Raw genomic sequence first — 21,470 nt, 5'->3', positions numbered from 1 at the left:
TAATAATAATAATAATAATAATAATAATAATAATAGGAAAAATAGTACAATTATAATTAAATCTTTTCCTTATTCCACCTTATACCATTTAAATTTCTTTCCTTTTCCAAGAAAATAAATTCTTGCCATAAATTTCCAAATTGAGTTTGACAATTGAAAAGAATTTAAATAATTTCCAGGCCAACACTTAAATCCTCGCACTTATACTTTAAATTAAAAAATTCTAAACGTGCCCTCCACTAAGGACAATTACTGAAAAGGAAAAATTACATTATTAATAATTAAAAATGCACGGGATGTTACATTATGTCTCTAAATTTTGGACTCTTGTCAATAAAAATCATGAACTAATAATTATATTCGTTTAAAATCTTAACTTTCTAGAGAGTATTCATTTATTTTCTTCTTTAGATCGTGGTGAAATATAGACCTATAATTGTTTCAATTAAACTCACACTTTGTCATAAATTAATCAATATAGATCAAGATTACTTTTAAAAATCGTCTACGTGTCAATTCTTACATGTGTCTCGAATTAATAAAATTGACAATTATAATCTATGCATATTTTTAATCATTTTTCAAATAACGTAAAACATGTTTTTAATCATTCAAAAGTAACTTTCATGATATGAAATTACTTTTAAAAATGTAAAAATAAATAGTAAATCAATTTCGTGTGATTAAAGCATGTTTTAGTGTGATTTTGAATATGACAAAAAATTATTTTAACATTTTGAAAATCACTTAAAACATATTTTTAATCATTTAAAACTAATCTACATGATATGGAATTGCTTTTAAAAATGTAAAATTAAATATTAAATTAATTTTGAGTGATTAAATCATGTATCACTGTGATTTTGAATTTGACAAAAAAAAACTTACTTTAACATTTTTAAAATCACTTAAAACATGTTTTTATTCATTCAAAATATATTTTCATGATATGAAATTGCTTTTAAAAATGTAAAATTAAATACTAAATTAATTTTAAGTGATTAAAGCATGTTTCAGTGTGATTTTCAATATGACAAAAGTTGATTTTAACAATGGATTATTGCATAAATGACATTCAAGCCCGAAATAATAAAATATGTAGCACAAAGGATAGCTTTCAATTTGAGAAATATGAATACAACCTTTAATATTAGCTTTCGATTTTCTATCAGTTATCAATGACTATCATTAATACACTATAAATAATCGGGGTCTTTTGATTAATATGTTGATACATGTAGTTTGTTTGTATGTTATCGATGCATATAAGTATAGAATGATATCCTTCTACATTGATAGCCATAAAGGATATCATTGATAACTATTATCAGTAACATTCTTATATTGCTATCAATGTAGAAGGATAGGGCTGATAGCATTTGAGATGAAATGACTACTAGAGAGATTGTTTGATTTTGTTAATATGTTATTAGTGATGAAAGCTACCACTGATAGTATCACTAATATCATGTTATCGGTGATAGAAGTTATCATTGATAATATGTTAACTGATAACAACTATTAATGATAAATTCTAGCACTAAGAGTGACCAAGTGTTTCTAAAAAATTTCGCAAACGACTTCACAGAGTGAGCTAATCGGGTTTGAACCCATTTCAGTTTCAAATAAAATTAATCACCAATGGGAATATCCATTAATAATAGGGTTAGTAACGGGGCCGGGACGGAACCGGGGGGGGGGGGGGGTCCTCCGTCCTCGACCCCGTGGGGGAAATTCTCCCCCATCTCCGCCATTTGTAGGCGGGGACGAGGGTGGGGATTCCCTATTCTTTTTTAATTAAAATTTGATTAGCCCACAAAAAATTCATTAAATAAGTTTATTTGAAATTTGACTAGTGCACAACATCTTATACATTCAAATAAACACAATTTAAAAACTAATAATGAAATAAATTTACAACTTAAAATTCAATAAAGTTTGAATAAAGAAGTCAATTAAAGGCAAAAGTGTTATACATCCAAATAAGTTTACAACTTAAGATTCAATAAAGCTCGTCTTTCTCTTCAACGATGACTTCACAATCAAATCTTTATCCTTTCTTGGCATCATCCCATCCTTAGTTGTGAGCATTATTCATTACTACATTTAAAATGTAATAAATAAATAATGTCACAAAAAAAAAGAAGCTAGACCACAAAATAATGTTAATCCTTGAGCATACCTTAGTCACCACGCCATCTTCATCAGAATCGTGTACATCTTCCAAAACAGTTGTTAAATATTTAACTATTTCTTTTCTCATGCTAGTACCTTATATTGTCAAATATTTATAAATATATTAAATGCTAAAAAGAGGTAAAACAAAATAAACAAACTAATCTGTCAAAACTTCAGTTGCAATCCAATTTTGAGCGCACATCAAAGCCTCTATCATCTTCAGATGAAGTTTGTTACGATGTGAGCTTACAATCCTACCACAGGTACTAAAAGCCGACTCTAATGCAACACTAGATAACGGGATGGCTAATATGTCTCTTGCAATTTCTTGTAAAATTGGATACTTGATACCATTCAATTTCCACCAACTCAAAATGTCAAAATCAGATGTTCGAGGTAAAATAGGTTCATCCAAATATGCATCAAATTGTTGATTCGGATTCTTATTATTGGAATTTGATACAAACAAGTCATAATCATTAAAATCATCAAATTCTATATTTTGTGAGGTTCCATCTAAATTTCTAGCGTGATAATCATCACCTTCACTTTCATGCTTCAGTTGCTATTCTATTTCCAAATCTGAATAAATTTTTTTAATCCTTTCCACTTCAAGAAAAAAACTATCTCCGTAAATTCTAGGGAAGTAAAACTCAATCAACTTCAATTTGTAACGTGGATCTAAAACTACAGCTATGGCCATTACCCTATGAATTTTCTTCCAATACTTATCAAACTTTGACATCATATTTGAAGTCATGTCTCTTATCTCTTGAATGCCAGAATTAGTCCACTTAGAAATAGCCAATTTCAATTTACAAATTTTTGGAGAAAAAAGATTAGCAGTAGGATATTTGGATCCAGAAAATATTTCAGTCACGTCATGAAATATTTTCAGTTTCTCATATATCTCTTTTGCTAACACCCAATCTTGATCCAAAGACAAACACTTGTATTTTGGTTCTCGCAGTGACTAACATAAAATATGTAGAATTCTACCTAGACCATCATAAACATTCAACTGTCGAGTAGTTTCCTCAAATTTCTCATTTTTTTTGTGTATGCACCCAAAAAGACACACTACTATGTACTCTTTTGATCCCATCTCCTATCACTGCCAACCCATCTTTCACAATCAAGTTCAGAATATGAGCACTGCATATGAAATAAACTCCCATCCAATATTAAGTTTCCACACAAACTATCAACAAGCATATTAACCATAGAGTCATTTGTACTACAATTATCTACAGTTATAAATGACAATTTTCGATCAATATTCCAATCTAACAGACATTCCATTATTCCTTCATGAAGCATCTCAAAAGTATATGGAAAAGGGACATATATAAACCTGATTATTTTGTTTTGCAAAACCCAACTATCATCAACAAAATGAGCAGTGACAATCATATAACCTTTTGTTTGGTAGTTGAAAGTCCACATGTCCATTGTAAGGGCAATTTTTCCTTTGATCTCATTTAACAATGTCATGGTTTTCAAACAGTCTCATAAATTTTCAAAATCTCCTTCTTTATTGTGTTTCTTGACACCATTTTAAATAATAGTTGGATGACATTACAAAATTCCCTAAAACCTTCATGCTCAACTATTGAGAGAGGATATTCATGGCTTATTATCATCCTAGCTAATGCTTTTTTTGCAGCTTCCTGATCGAAGTTATATAAACTCAATGTATTGTTCTTCTCCCTATTAGGATTCAATGTGGATTGTCGTATGTCCTTTTGTCCTTTATATGGACATATCTTAATATGATCATGCAAATGTTTGGTTCTATTTCTACTTTCACCCCCTGATTTTAGTTTGCAATAATTACAAACCACCTTGTCTACTCCATCTATTTTTTGTTTCTTAAAATGGTTCCAAACAACCGATGTCAATCTTCTCTTTAAAGATTCCTTCTCAATATTCTCACCAAGAATAACACAATTATCAACATTCAAATCATCATTCAAAGAGCATGGAGTTAAATTTGGGGTTGAATCTGGGGTTGGATCTACGATTGGACTTGGAGAACCTTTATTTGTAGAAGGTGATGAAGACATTGTTTTCAACCGAGCAAAGATTTAATTTAAAAATCCCTCTTTAGTCTTTAGGTCATATCTTGAACTAGAGAAATGGAATCCTTATAGGAGAAAATGTCTACTTATACGTAAACCACTCAATTTGTTATTGATTTTGACATAAAAGATTTTACAAAATGTTAGTATTACAAAAAGTTTGAAAGTTGAGTGAAAAAGTTCTCTACTACTTGGAAAAATCAAAATTGAATAAGCACTATATCCTTTTATCTTATTGTGAGAAATCTTTCTCATTTCTACTTGGCCATCATCTCTCCTTCAAGAGACTTTTACCATTGTGGACTTTGAAACCAAACACACTAACAAATCTTAATTAACACACAAACAAACCAAGCACACAAACAAATCTTAATTAACACACAAACAAATCTTAATTAACATATTTATACTTTTACCATTGTGGACTTTGAACATATTTATACTTAATTAAAAAACAAAAAAAAAAAATCTAAAGAAGAAAACTAAGAAATTCATGGGAAAAAAACGTCGAAAGGAAAATGAAAGGAAATTTTTACCGACTTCACGACTGGGCGGTCGCGTTAGAGATTAGAGACTTTTAGTTTTCGGCGGACGGTGGAGTCGGGCTGGCAAACGGCGGTCGCGTTTTCATTTTCGACAGTTGCGGCTCACGGGTACTTGGGCACGACACGCCTTGCGTTTTCGGAAAGCGAAAGCCTCGCTGACGCTGGGTGCTGGCCTGGGGACTCAAGTAGGGGCGACAGGCGGCTGGGTATTAGGGAAAGCGAAAGCCGAGAAGGCCGGAAGGGAAAAGTAGGGGAAGGGAAGGGGCGGCTGGGGAGTGGGGAATGGGGACTTTTCGGTCAGAACAGTGTGAACAGAAGAGAAGGTAATTAGGGAAGGAAGAAGAAGGAGAGGAGAAATGGGCTTTTCCTTTTGGGTTTTTTAGTTTTTAATTTTGGGCTTTTTTTAAGACCTTCTTGGCTTCAAATTATAGACATATATATAAATTAATTATTTTAAATATATATTTATAAAAAATATATATAAAATCGGGGTCGGGGTCAGGCTTGGATACTGTCCCTATCCCTTCCTAGTCCCTGGATGGGGCTCCGATTAATTTCTCTGGTTTGACCCCACCCCAGTTAAACCAGGGAATCCTCGACCCGAACGGGTCGGGTCCCCGCGGGGTTTTTTGCCAACCCTAATTAATAACACCCCCTATTCGAACTCATTTTAACATTCACTTAACAAAATGATCTGCTACTTAATAGTTAAAGTAATACAACTCAGACACCAATTTAAAAGAAATAGGATCAATTCCAAATAGGCTCAATATCTCATAATAGAACTTTTCGCAACAATTATTCAAACCCAACCCTTGAAAATAATTTTACCTATAATAAGATAGAAAGAAACAACAGATGACAATCTACTTATAGAACAACAGTAAAATAACCCAGCCCTTGAAAAGAATGCTATAAGTGAGCATTCATGATACTCTTTAAAAATTGCACAAATGATGACAGACGGTAGTTAAAAACTTTTAATGACGTGCTAAAAATGACGGGCGACAAGAAATCAATTGTAAACCCCGAATTCTACATTTTCTATATAAGTAGGTTTAGCCATGAGGATATTATGTTAATTAATTGATAAGTGAAAATCTATGGTTTAATTACAGGGAATTACGAATGAAGGAAAGAAAAAAAAAATTAAAGAGATTTATTAATTGAGTTTGGCCAAAAAGCATTAAATTACTGCTGGGTGAGGTGGCGGTTTGATATTCATTCATGGGAGGTGGCCGGAAGTATAAAAAAGAAGATGAACTTCAGAAGCTCGATTTTGGCAAATGACTCAAGCGAATTAAGTGAGATCAGTGCCATTTGAAAGCTGTGAGAATCTAGTTTTTGAGGTTGGTCTACCGGAGAAAGATCTCACAGGAAGAAGGATGAAAAGTAAAGAATTTGCAGAAGGGTCAGGTTCTCAGATTAATCAAGGCCAGGGGTGAATATTGGAAGCTCCAGGCCAAATTATAAAGAATTTAGGGCTGAAAATGTAATGTAAGAAAATTAACTCAATTATAAACAAGTTTGTAGAATGAAGTTTCTTGAAAGGATTTTGAGTTATGGATTTTTGAAGTTGAAATAGGAATTTGGTGCGTAAACAGGCAGCTGCTTGGGAAGATCAAGCAAGCAGCTCACCATAAAGAGTGAGAGCGAGACAAAGAAGATGTGAATCTCGCTCAGGATGATAATCTCGAGTTTTGTGCCGAATCTCACTCAAGAAGAAAATCTCGCTGGTATTGATATAAATCTCACTAGTATTGGTAAGTCTCGCTAGGATGAAGTCTTGCTAGTGAAATTCTTGATCTTGCTCATGGAGAAGGTCTCACTCATGATGATAATCTCGCTAGTAATAATGATCTTGTTGATGAAGGTTTCACTAGTAAACAAATCACTTGAAGCATCTTGATGGGAAATTCTAAGGAATCTAACCAGGAGTTATGTCGCTTCAGGCCAAGAGGAGCTAGGAAAAGCTTACAGACCATTAAGAGCCCCGACGAGTTGTGAGTGACTAAAATGAACTTAATGTTTTCAATGTTTGTGTATAAAAGACCGTGCAATTTTCAGTAATATAGACGATGAGTTTATACGCTCTTAAGCAACAAATGTTTTATAAATTGCATAGCATTTCTTCTCCAGCTTGTATATGTTTTATCGCATGCCAAAGTATAATGTAAATTCATTATAAAAAGTTAAGTTTCTATGATGAAGCATGCGTTTCTAGAGAAAGGCTATGATAGAATGACTCTTAATGTAATTGTTTTACTATTAAAGCTTGATTTGATGCTAAAGAAGAATATGGTACTGAAGGACACGGAGAAGGTATCTGGGTAGTAGTACCTAAGGTGTTGACGATACTTAGAAAACTCCACGTGCATGTAGATAGTTTTGAATGAGAGGCCGAAGTATGATGTTTAAGGATGTTTATTGATATTTAACAAGTTTTCTTCTCAGAAACTTGATGTTATGACCATGTTTATGTTTTTTTAAGGAAGTTGCTTTAAATGTTTCTCAATATGTTTATATGCTTATAATGATGTAAAGCATGGCATAATATGAATTTATAGTCACTTACTGGGCAACTAGCTCACAGTTTTCCTATGTTTTCCTTTCCCAGGTAGCGGTCAGATTCCTCAAGGTTAATCCTGCTACTACTTGCCAATGAAAGGCCCGACTAGTTAAAAAGAACTTAGGTTGTTGGTCTATATCTATGTACACGTGTTTTGAGGGGGATCAGGGCTTTGTTAATGAAGTTTGGGCCCAACTGTAAATATTTTACCTGTAGATGTTATGTCATGACTGTTTGCTTGTGATCATATAAAATTACGTGGAGTCTTCTGGAGGCGAGCTGTTTGTATACATTAATAATGTTTATCAGGTTGACACTCAGGTTAGAGGGTTAAGGTGGTAATTGCTGGCAACAGGGCTAGTAACTGCTACCGTCACATCTTCTTCCATGTTAAAAGGGTAATCTGGGAGGGGGTGTGACAAGTTGGTATCAGAGCTTAAAGTTTTGGGAATGAGAGGGAAAGTTCATACATAAGTCTACGTCCCTAACATGTGTACATTTTAATAGGTGGAATGCCGAGGCAAAGTGGCAGAAAGAGTAAGCAGACAGGAGTTAGGAATACTAACCCTATCGCTAGAGGCCCTGAGGTTGGGAAGAACCCACCGGGAAGAAAGAGGACATTAAACGATCCTTACCATGAATCCCTATTCATAAAATTAATATTTAAATCATATTTATATATTAATCGATTCTCCAATTATGTTTAATTTCAAAATTAAACATGAAATTATATCACATATAATTACTAATTCCCTTAATTCAAATTTGAATGTTTCAAATCAACTTATCACGCTATTCTAAGGCTAATTCCATTTGTGAACTAGTAGGGGGACCTAATGGATCTAGAGATCATGAGCTTCAACGATTCGAGATTTATTGGTTACACCGAATTAACCTTCATTCGTTAATTACCAGGTCACTCCACTAAAGCTCAGTAGTTGCACTCCCCTCATTGTAGATATATTGTGTCCACTTGATATAACTATAATTAGTAAGTTAACCCTTCACAGGTTGTTCGTAATAACGACAGGGTCAAATGACTATTTTACCCTCGAGATTACCTCTTGTTCCTTAAGTTCCACTGATCCTCTAATGAACAATTTGTTTGTGATCTAATCTAATCAATGAGAGGGTGGGGCCCCTTGTTCAAGACCCAAAATCAACACTTAAGGGAAAAACCTCTCTACTATCCTTGAAAGTGGGTAGGAGCGAATTCCATCTTGCACCCTATGTCCTCAGCTATCTACCTGGTATTACCGCTGAAATGGGAGGCTTATTGAGCCAACACTGTTGAGCTGACCCTCATCCATGCATATCTAAAGATAATCCCAAATAAACAGGAGTTCATAGTTAGCTCAAGATTAAGGTTAAGTTACCTAGGTCATCGTTTTAAAATAGTTAGTCTTAAACAATAAACAATGGTATAAAGTAAGAGTGACTTCTTTCTTGGTCTGATCTTATGAAAACTCATTGCACATGACGCCTCCACTCCTTATGTCACCACATGAACGAATCAGGATCACTTTGTTTGTAGCACTTTACAACTACTTGTAACAACTACAGAGTGGGTCGCATCTGATAGTGTTACCAGAATAAGGCACACAACCTTATTCGTATACTATAAATCATTTTGACTATTTACTCGAACCTGATCTACTCTAATGTCTCCATATAAAGTTCAAGTACTTATGTAATAGTCATGGATCTTTTAGTTTATTGGATTTATTTATAAAACGAATTAAGCAATTCATATATTCAATAACAATTTTATCGATTTACAAAAATTAATTTATTGTTTACAAACCACGAGTTTTAGGACATAAAACCCAACATTAAGGCCGTTAGTTACAAAAGTCGTGCTAAATACTAAAATGTTCAAAACGGCAACAACTGTTAAAAGACCGAGAGTTTTTCCTAAATAAAATGCCCATCTTTGGTATCTAAGATTAGGTCACATAAATCTCAATAGGATTGAGAGATGGTGAAAAGTGGACTTCTAAATGGTTTAGAAGAAAACTCTTTACTTGTATGCGAGTCATGCCTTGAAGGAAAAATGACAAAACGACCTTATATTGGAAAAGGTTATAGAGCCAAAGAGACCTTGGAGCTTATGCATTTAGATCTCTATAGTCCAATGAATGTAAGAGCACGAGCAGGGTATGAATATTTCATCTCTTTCATAGATGATTATTCTAGATATGGGTATTTATACCTAATGCAACATAAGTCTGAAGCACTTGAAAAGTTCAAGGAGTATAAGACTGAAGTTGAAAACTTGTTAGGAAAAAGATAAAAACACTACGATCTGATCGTGGTGGAGAGTATATGGACTTCAGATTCCAAAACCATATGATAGAACATGGAATTGAAGGAACTCTAATTACAAAGGACCTTTGAGCGGAAGCAAATCGTCCAAACTCCATTGTGAAAGAAATCATACATTTACAGTTAAACAGAACAGAATATACACATAAGTTAAATTACAATATGCTTCTTGAAATAAAAATAAAAGATCAAGAAACTATACCTTTAAAGAACCTTTCTTCAAATATATCCCTCGATTAGACGCGAACGCAACGAGTAAGACGATCTCCCTCGAACAGCAGCGAGTAGGCACTCGATCCTCGAACAGACCAGACATTACCACAAGATTAACTTGGCACTCTCAGTGTGAGAATCCAAGAGTGGTGAGCTCTGGCTTATTTTGGTTAAAGGGAAGATTTAGAGAGTAAGAAGAGACGATCGAGTAAACGATGACACATGTTGGGATTGGTGTCCTAATTCTCCCGGTGGTTTCGTAGTTTGTAAACATTTTGTACACATTATTATTAATAAAATAAATGTTATTTTATTTGCATTTACTCATATCTAATAAACTAAGATATGCGGATATTTAATGTACCTTAAGCATGTACGTGAAACATACAAGTTGATCATGCCTTAAGTAATAACCTAAATGGTTTGTAGTATATGGATAAATGAGGGATACCTTATCCTGGTGACACTACGGATACAATCCGCTTTGTAGATATTTACAAGTGTTGTAAAGTGCTGCAAATGATCTGATCTTGACATTCATGTGGAGACATGCGAGCGGGGGTATCCTATACAAAGAGTTTGTATAAGACCAGACCACGAGATGAATAGTCTCTTTATATAATGCCGTTGATAATTGAGGCTTACATTTTTCTAAAATGACCATAGGTGACATGAACTTAATCCTGAGTGAGTTCGGAACTCCTACCTATGAGGGAGATCCTTTGATTAGTATGAGTGAGAGTGGCTAGATTGCCAACTCAACAAGCCTACCTTTTTGGGGATTCGTCTGATTGGGGAATTAAGAACTCAGCTACACAAGACATAATTCACTCCCTCCCCGAAGTAGGGGTAAGTACATAAATTGCTCCCTTAAGAGATGATTCCAGGTCTTGAAATAGTGGTCATACTATCTCTTTGGAAGAGAGGACTCAATCATAGTAGGACTATGACTTATTGTTCATTAAAGCAATCAGTGGTACTTAAGGAGTTAGATGTAACTATAGGGGCAAAACGGTAAATTGGCCCAACTTTACTTACGATCGATTTGTGAAGGGTTATCGTTGTTGGGTTTGATGACATACAAGTGGATCATGTCTTGAGTGATAACCAAAATGGTCTGTAGTATATAGATAGATGAGGGAAACCTTATCCTGGTAACGCTACAGATGCGGCCCGCTTTGTGGAATGGTCACAAGTATTGTGACTTGTCACAGATGGTCTGATCCTGATCATATGTGTTGGGGCATGTGAGTGGGGGCGTCGTATACAAAGAGTTTGTATAAGACCTGACCATGAAGTGTTAACGTCACGTTATATAACACCGTTCATGGCAGACACTTCACTTTACTAGGATGACCATAGGTAACATGACCTTAATCTCAAGTGAGTTGGGAACTCGTGCCATTGAGGGCGATCTTTTGATTTGTATGGGTGCGAGTGACCATGTCGCCGATTCAAACCTACCATTTTGGGGATTCGTCTGATTTGGGAGCTGGGAATTCAGCTACACAAGATGGAATTCACTCCTTCCTCGAGGCAGGGGTAAGTAGATAGATAACTCCCTTAAGGGCTGATTCCGGGGATTGAACGATGTGGCGCCACACACTTTCTCTTGGCTCGAGAGGTATTCACACATAGTTGGACTATGTTGTATTGTTCATTAGAGGAACCAATGGTACTTAAGGAGTGAGATGTAACTATAGAGGCAAAACGATAATTTGGGCCAGCTATACTTACGAGCATTTGTGAAGGGTCATCGTACTCATGATTGGTTATATCCGATAGACAGCGAAATATATCTGTGGTAAGAAGAGTTCAGTTATTGGTCTTCAATGAAATGGCTAACAGTTAACAGATGGTGGATCTCGTGGCTAAAGAGTATAGTCAGCTATTCACGGTCTGTTGAAGCTTCGAGCCACAGGTCCATTAGGTCTCCTGGGTAGCTTGGATAAAGTCGAGAATCAGTATTTGGGTTAATTTGAAATATTCAAATTGACAAGAGGAGGTTCGATTATATATGATATAATTGGACTGGTTAATTATATATGATATAATTGGCTAAATGTATGAGATACATTATTTTAGAGGAAATTAGATATAAATATTATTTATATCAAGTAGAGGACAAAATACTATAGTAGATATGTGATATCAAACTATAGGACAAAAATATAATATGATTATATTAATTAATTAATTAATTGGTTAATTATATGATAATTAAGCCAAAAAATCACGTATGGACGTGGGTTAGTGGGAATGACTCGGTTATTGTAACCAATGAAATAAAAATGAAATTGTTTCATTTTTGAATCGTTCATCACAGTCGTCCAAAAGAAAAAGTGAAGTGCGCGTTGGTAGAATAGAAAATGATCGCTTAAGAAAAGCAAGAGCCTATACGATAGTTACTCTCCGCTTAAACGATCGTCCACCTCGCGCCTAAACGATCACACACTATTTCCTACATGATCGTATAGCTTCTCTAAATGATCATATAGTGTGTTGATTTTGCTAAACGATCGTATGCCATTTCATAAACGATCGTTCAGTAAAACCTACACGATCGTGTAGCTTCTCCTAAATGATAAGCATTTTGCTATGCGATAATGCCTTTTTCCCTCCCACTTACTTATCGCCTACACGATCTGTGCTTCCTCCTTCCTCTACCAAATTCACCAAAGACCACGCTTTGGGTTCTCACTCTGAGAATACCTGGGGCTCTTTTCTAGTGGTGTCGTCCCCGTAGCGTTCGTTTCGTGCGGTTGTTCGTGCTGCTGTTGTTGATGCTGCTACGTTGATGATTGGGTGGAGGTTTCCACTGCACTGAGTTCCAAAGTTCGAAGGCTGTCTTCAACTGGTATGGCAACTCATTCCCTTGTTATATCTTGTTCATAGCATGCCGTTAATTAAGTTTTGTTTACATAACTGTGTGTTTGAATGTATATTATTGTATTTCGGTCACTATGATATCGGAGCGACCCGAACGTGCTCATGGAACTTTTCGGTAAGAGTTCCTTCAATTGGTATCAGAGTCAGGTTCTGATACTCCGATTTCATCTGTTGCAATGAAATGACAATTATGTTCTTGGTGGGTGCATTTCTACACTGTTTAATGGTTAAATTTTTTTATGGATGTACGGGATTAATGGATGTTTTCGGGATGATTAGCCTCAGTTTGATATAGATCCTTTTACATTTGCAATTGTTTGTAAAGGCTTCTGCATTTTTGGGAATTAATAATCGTAATCGAGTCAGTATTCAAAGTTTGTTTGAAGTTTTAAGTCGTTCGAAGAAGCATATCTGTGCAAGCGTTGTGGTTCTTCGAGGAAGGAGGCGATCTAGGGTTGATCGCATCGTGCAGAAGATGTGGTACGCGTTCGCTGTTGATCGCATTGTAAAGACGATGGAGTATGCGATCACTATTGAACGCATCGGTTAAATGATAAGGTATGTGATCAAAAGTTGATGGTATCGTATTGACGATCGGGTACGCGATCGCAGAGTATTGGGTCGTGTAGACGATGAGATGCTCGCGTATCGTTTAATGTGCACGCGAACTGGACGATCGTTTGGGTCAGCAAGCTTCATCGCTTAGTAACTGACTAAACGATCGCTTAGTAATGCAAGGTAAATTGCGTTCTTCGGATGGCAAATCCCAAGATGTTTATTCTTTCAAGAATGAAGAAGGGGTAAAATGACTGAATGAATACGAGCTGTGGCTAATAAATTGTTTACTTGGTTGCACGCATTGGTTAGACGATGAAATACTCGCGTATCGTTTAACGCGCACGGTAGATGATCGTTTAGGTCAACAAGCTTCATCTTAGTAACTGACTAAACGATCGCTTAGTAACGCAAGGTAAATCGTTTACCTGTCATTGCGCTACGCGATCGCATAGACGATCAGGCTTTGCTGCCTCGTCGTCGTCTATGCGATTGTTTAATTATGCTTCTATCGTCTAGTGCACGCTGAACGATCGTCTACCTGCGACGTTTGCTACTGATGAAGACCTCCTGGCGGTTCAAGACCCGGTTCACCTCTGAACCGGTTTTCTCAATGAAAAATGTAATAGATAGGGTTTTTTCATTTTGGATTTTGTATAGGCTCATCTCGGTCCATTAATCCTTTATTTATTACATGCGATGTATGTTTTTATATGTCATATGATATGCACATATAGTAAATCCCACTTTAGGTTATGCAATGGTCATGCATCATTTCTTTATTATAATTGTTATAATTTAGAGAAGCATGATTTTAATTATGTAAGAGTATGCTCATGCATCATATAATATAAGAGTTATATTTATGCATGCATAAAAAGCATTTACACGCATCATCTTTATATTATAATTGTTATAGTATAAGGGTGAATGATAGCATGTTTGCTTTGTTGTTATGCGTTATATAAAAGTTATATATAGTAATGATCGGACATTGCATGAAGCATGACACATAGGTTATTTTATAAATCTTATAAACACCTCGTTGTGCACAATGGTTTTAGTTGTTTCTTTTTAAAAGTTAAAGAGAAATTAAAACTAAAAGAAATAAGAAAGACATGCATACTCACTTAGGTTGAATTCATGGTTTTAAAGTGTTTAAAACTTGGATCACATAGACCTAAGATCACGGTTCTAATACGATTAGCAACCCTAAGGCTTTAATCTTTTAATCAGTTTAATAGGATTAAATTGACTAATAAAAGGTTAAAGTGTAGCAAATCTATCTATAAGGGACCTTTTGTTTAAGGCGGGTTCTATCTAGGCTGGGGTATTTAAGTTGACGGAAACATAACACTCCTACCCGGGAACTTACTTGGAAAGGTGAATTAGATAGATTTGATGCATGCATGTAAGTTAAGGACAGTCCATTAAAGTGTTTAAATGTGACTACTTGAACTTGTTCATATTCCATAGACAAACGTTCTTTATGTGCAGAGTTTAAAAGACGACTTAGACTAAAATCAGTAGTCGGATTGTCTAAGTTAATAATCCCTAGGTAGAACATTCAGTGGGAGGTACTTGGGGAATAAGGTGCTTCACTTAAACCTTTCACATTTCTCTTAAATAGTCCACACCGTGAGATCTACCCTCGGCCTTGCGGCACTTTTGGTGTGTCCCCCTAACGGATGGTGTTTAGGTAGGTCAATATCAAGGTGGATAGAGAGAGTGTTCATAGTAAGTGGGAGCGGGAAATGCAACAGCATATCCCTCGGTCTCCCTCATTAGGTTGAATAAAGTTACTGCACATCACCTCGAGGCACCCTAGGAGTGTCCCCCTAAAGAATGGCAGTTTTGCGCGTTTCTTTATTTGATCTCCTATAAGAGGATAAAGTAACTTAGTCTCTTATTCTAATCTGCTTCTTCTCTATGGTGGACTCATTAGGGTGGGACTCTGGCACTGAAAGCGAGGGGTTACACTTATGCGGAATAGTTAAAGGTTAACGATTATGGACCAAAAAAATGTTGGTTTTTTGGTTCAGTTCCAAGAGTTGGTTCTTCCTAATGGTGGAGAATGTCTCATCCCAGCAAAGGGGCAACTGATCATCCCACCGGTGACATTTGTCCTGCCTCACTGGGGCATCATTGCAAAATAGAAGTCTATAACTTAGGGTACTTGAAACTGTTTGGCAAAACTAATTGGTTTAAAAGTGGTTTAGCAAATTCTAATAAAGTTTTGTTCATATTTTCAACAACTTTTTCAAAATGGCAACAACCACGTTGGCATTACTAAGTGCCGAAAAACTTATTGGCGATAATTTCGCAACATGGAAACACATGATCACGATGATCCTGATCATCGAGGATCTCATATTCGCTCTCACGGAGGCTTGTCCTCCTATTCCAGCAACTAATGCCGCTCGAAATGTTCAAGAGACATATGAGCAATGGACAAGGGCGAATGAGAAGGTGATGACGAAAATTAGTGAATGCAATATGCTATGCTGTCTTAAGTTATGCGTTGGTTCTCATGCGTCGGTGGTCATGCGTTGGAATGGAATGTATGCGTTGAACTCATATGCAATGACCATGCATTCCTGTCACAAGTTTTATTACGCTCTCGCCAAGTATAACAAGAATGCAAGTTTTTCGGGTGATCCGAGGTCGAACTCAGGGACTTGTAGCTAAAGGGTATGCGGTGATGTGTTGAGGCGGATAAATAAAAGAATGATGGGGGTTATAAGCTATAAACTACTCCTACTCCTAACTAACAGATTAAGCGTTAGGAATATGACTGAGAGGTAGAGACACGACAACTGTTGACGCGTAGTAAAATGCATGGAGAAATAGATAAAATGTGAGGATGTCTTCACTGCAACACCGAGCTTGACCGCAAGGGCAACCCCAGCCAACGCAAGCTATACGATCATGCTATACACACTTGATGTAGACGCATGTAATGTATATGTGATACTATCTAGAAGCCTATTTCTAAGCCTCCATATGACTATTGGCTTTTTGGCCCTTAATCTCAAATTAATTAATTTTTAATTAATTAATCAATGTTTTGATGATAACAAACTCATTTTTTAATTACTAAAAATCTTAGTGTTTTAATATGTCCATAGCGTAGAGCTCGGAATAACGATTCCAACACCTCTTGAATCACTCAAATCGGAGCTAAAACGAAGGCGATATGACCGAAACAAGTCTATAGAGAAAATACCGTGGTGGATGACATGGCATAACCAGACCATTTGCATGTAGACATGTGGCAGCATATTGGTTGAATGGTGGATCATTAAGATATTAACATATGATGGACTTTTTATTTTTGGATTGATTTAAAATAAAAAAAATTGAAATTAAAAAAAAAATTAAAAGGAAAATAAATTTAATATTATTTTATGTTGTGTCTAACGACTAGTTTTTTACCCATGGTATGTTTTTTTTTTGGATTAATTTTAAAAAGAAAATGAATTTAATATTATATTTTGTTTGTATCTAACGACTAGTTTAGTTTAAAATCTCCACCATTGATTTTTCTTTTCCAAAATCTAATGGTCCAAATTAATTGTGGTTTCTAAAAATTTTTTCATCTCTATATAAACCATATTCTTCTCCAAATTTTTAAACCAACAAATTTTACATTTCATAATCCTCCAAAACTCAAAAGTTCTATTGTTACTCTCTCTAAGTTCCAAATTTTTCTTTTCATCTTATTCTTGAGAGAGTGTTATTGTATTGTGAGGATAAACTTGTTGAGTGCTTAAACTTGTAAATCCACTCTAGTGGGAGTTGTATTGTATTCTTCAAAAATTCCAACATTTGTAACAGTTTGACACTAAACCGTGGAAAGGATCGGATTTGCTCTTGAACCCGTAAAAGGAGTGGTGGTGTAACGGTTGGGCTCTAATCCGTGGAAAGAGTCGGATAGATTTTATTCAAATTCCCAAGAGGCGCTTAGGGAGTGGAGTAGGTCGAGTTTGACCGAACCACTATAAAAATTACGGTGTCTTCTTCTCTAACTCTTTTTTTTTATTTTTACAATTAATTTAAGCAATTTATTGTATGTTTTAGTTTGTTCTTATTTATTTGCTAAAATTTGATAGAATTAAATTATCACATTTTTGTCATCTTATTTGTTGCATAAATTGAATTTTTCTTATTATTTATAAAAAGTGTATTAATTAGTTTAATTAGGTTAATTTTAAAAAAAAGTTTAATTAAAACCTATTCACCCCCCGTCTAGGGTTGCCATATCGATCCAACAGTGACCGCATACCACCATAACCTACTTAAAGGGTGCATACGCTGTGTAGTAGCAAACGAAGCTTATCTCTAAGTTCCCCATTCTTGCTTATACGATCCAATCCGCTCTCTCAAGTCTTAGATTTGTTTTTTAGACTACTCTCCTAGGTATGCCTAAATGATGAATAATGCACTCATAAAACAAGGTAAACGCATAAACTTGGCTGACGTAAGATTATTCCTATCTCTAGTGAACACTTGCTTACATTGCTTAATGCGACTAACCACTTACCCTCCCGGGTAGTTAGTTGCTGCTGATTCTACTCATAGACAAGCATTGCGTTCGCTTATAGACAAGCATTGCTACAACTTCACATTAAGCAAATAAGGTTTTCTCACAACACTCGCGCAACGCACACCTCCCGATGGTTTGCTACATGCTTCATATCTCTATGCCGCATGATTAAGTATGTGATACCCTAACAGTCTCACTAAGTGATACAATGAAAGTTAAGGATGCTAAGTAAATGAAGATGAAGATGGAGTCGAAGGAAAATATAGAAATGTATTGATCACGAAATGTATTAATTCCTTAAGCCAAAATGTAATACAATACAATATAAGGAAAGAAGAGAAATGGAGGGCCAGCTTGCTTCCAGCAGATGTGTGTCAAGTTTGCCGATGGTGCCATGGATGGGCGGTGGAGCAGGCTCTCTCGAGCTCTAACTCTAGCAAAGGCTCCGGTCGTCACTCGGAATGGATGAAGGAGATGAAGAACTCTCAAGCTTTCTTCTCAAGCTTTCATCTAGATCACAAGGATCCGCCCTAAGGTAGGGAGCCTCAGGCGAAAAACCTTGGATGATCTAAAATTCTGCTCATCGGCTTCTATTTATAGAGCTTTATCGCTGACAACATTAATGAACCTGCTCTGAATCTGACACTTGCGGCGCGATGGTCCTTTTCTGAATCTTTGCTACTAATGGCGGGGTAGGTGAAATGTCAACATCATATTTTGATACTCCCGAGGTATGCGTTCATGTTGCATTCCACCAACCTTGCGGTTGCTTTTCTATTATGGTCATCATTATGTAGCCGCAATCTCTCTGCGATGACCGCATTCGCTTGATGGCCACAACTTCTATGAGATGGACGCATGCGGTCGATGGCTGCAACATCCATGTGATGGGCGCATGCAGTAGATGGGCGTAATATCCATGCGTCGAGTGTATGCAATCGCGCATGCGATCGTCTCTGCAATAGCCTGGCTCCCTCGTATGCGATCGATTTCTGCGGTTGCTAAAAAAATAAACAATTGAATGCATAATAATGTATAATAGTGGGTTAGCTGAGATTCTTAATGTAGATCGACGCAAACTCGTTTTCTCATGAATTCCTAACATAATCACCGCATATTCTACTTAATAGCCCTCATAATTCTAAATAAAAGGCCTATAATGATGTGCATTTCTGAAGTCTTGGCAAAGAAACATGAGCTTATGGTCTCAACGCATGAGATCATCGAATCCTTGCTGGGGATGTTTGGACAACCGTCTAAGCAACTTATGCATGAGTCTCTTAAATACATATTCAACTCCAAAATGGAAGAAGGCACCTCTGTTCGTGAAAACATGCTAAACATGATGGTCCACTTTAATGTGGCGGAGTTGAATGGGTCTACCATCGATGAAGGAAACCAGGTTAGCATAATCCTGCACTCTTTACCGGAGAGCTTCCTACACTTTCTTAGCAATATGATTCTTAAGAAAGTGAAATATAACCTTACAACTCTCCTCACGAGTTGCAGACATATCAATCTTTACTGAAAAGTAAGGAGAGGTAGAAGGGTGAGGCAAATGTTGCTTCATCCTCCAGGATGTTCCATAGAGGTTCGACCTCAAGAACGAAGTCTGCACCTTCTGCTTCTAACTTTGTAAAGGGGAAGAAGAAGAAGGGTGGTAAGGGAAAAGGGAAAGCACCTGCTAACCCATCGCTTGTCGCCCCAAGGAGGTGTCCACAGGTTGCTAAGGGAAAGTGTTTCCACTGCAATCAAGATGGACACTGGAAGAGGAACCGTCCTCAATATTTGAAAGAGAAGAAAGTAGCAAAGGCTAAGGCCAAGGCTGATAAAGGTAAATGTGATTTACTTGTTCTTGAAACTTGTTTAGTGGAGAATGATGATTCTGCCTGGATAATTGATTCAGGTGCCACTAACCATGATTGTTCTTTTTTTTCAGGGGATTAGATCTTGGAGACAATTGGAGGCTGGTGAGATGACGATGTGAGTAGGCACCAGGCACGTCATCTCAACTATGCCAGTGGGAGGACTTCAGTTAGCTTTACAGAATAGGTTTCTTGTTTTACATGATGTATATATTATTCCCGAACTAAAGAGGAACCTAATTTCTGTAAAGTGTTTATTGCAATGTAAATATACTATCTCGTTTAATGTGGGTAAAATGTTTATTCATAAAGATGGTGTTTTTATTTGACAACAAATCTGGAATCGAATTTATATGTGCTAAGGCTGTTAGCCATTAATTCCCTCCATAATACTGAATTGTTCAGAACTATTGTAACTCAATCAAAACGTCGACGGATTTCTCCAAAAGAAAATGCCCAACTTTGGAATCTACGTTTAGGGCACATCAATCTCAATAGGATTGAAAGATTGGTGAAGAATGGACTTCTAAATGAGTTAGAAGAAAATTCTTTACCAGTGTGCGAATCTTGCCTTGAGGGTAAGATGTCTAAACGACCTTTTACTAAAAAAGGTTATAGAGCCAAGGAGCCTCTTGAGTTAGTACATTCTGACCTTTGTGGTCCTATGAATATGCGAGTCTGAGGTGGCTTTGAGTATTTTTTCAGTTTTACTGATGATTACTCCAGGTACGGGTATGTTTATCTTATGCAAAGGAAGTCTGAATCCTTTGAAAAGTTCAAAGAGTTCAAGGCTGAAGTTAAAAATGCATTGGATAGACGGATTAAAACTCTTCGATCGGATCGAGGTGGAGAGTTTTTGGACTCGGCATTCCAGAACTATTTGATAGAACATGGAATCCTTTTCCAACTCTCAGCGCTGGGTACACCTCAATAGAATGGTGTAGCAGAGAGGATAAATAGGACCTTATTAGACATAGTTCGCTCGATGATGAGTTACGCTTCCTTATCGGACTCGTTTTGGGGTTTCGCAGTGGAGACTACGGTATACATACTCAATTGTGTTCCCTCCAAGATTATTACTAGAACAACTCTGGAGTTGTGGAACGGGTGTAAAGCTAGTTTAAGTCACTTCCACATTTGGGGTTGCCCTGCACATGTGCTTAAGGCTAATCCCAAGAAGTTGGAACAACGGTCGAGGTTATGCCTCTTTGTAGGCTACCCCAAAGGTACACGAGGGGGTTATTTTTATGATCCAACGAAAAATAGGTGTTTGTTTCAAAAAAACGTTACTTTCTTGGAGGAGGATCATATAAGGGAGCACAGTCGACGAAGCAAAGTCATGTTATGTGAGCTTTCCAATGAAACTACTGAAACTTCAACAAGAGTTGTTGAAGAGCCTGCTACATTAGCAAGAGTTGTTGATGGGAGTTCATCCAGTAGGTCAGTTCCACCTCAAGAGTTGAGGGAACCTCGACATAGTGGGAGGGTTACGAATCCGTCCGTTCGCTATCTAGGTTTCACGGAAATCCTTGCTATGGTAGCAGATGGCGACATTGAGGATCTGTTGTCTTATAAGAAGGCGATGAAGGATGTTCACCGGGATGAATGGGTCAAGGCCATGGATCTCAAGATGGAGTCGAAGTACTTCAACTCAGTATGGGATCTTGTAGATCATCCTGATAGGGTTCACCCTATTGGTTGTAA

This window comes from Benincasa hispida, chromosome 9 (genome assembly GCF_027475165.1).
Source record: "Benincasa hispida cultivar pf3 chromosome 9, pf3_genome.v1.1, whole genome shotgun sequence".
Taxonomy (NCBI): domain Eukaryota; kingdom Viridiplantae; phylum Streptophyta; class Magnoliopsida; order Cucurbitales; family Cucurbitaceae; genus Benincasa; species Benincasa hispida.
Note: the sequence above shows the minus strand (reverse complement) of the source record.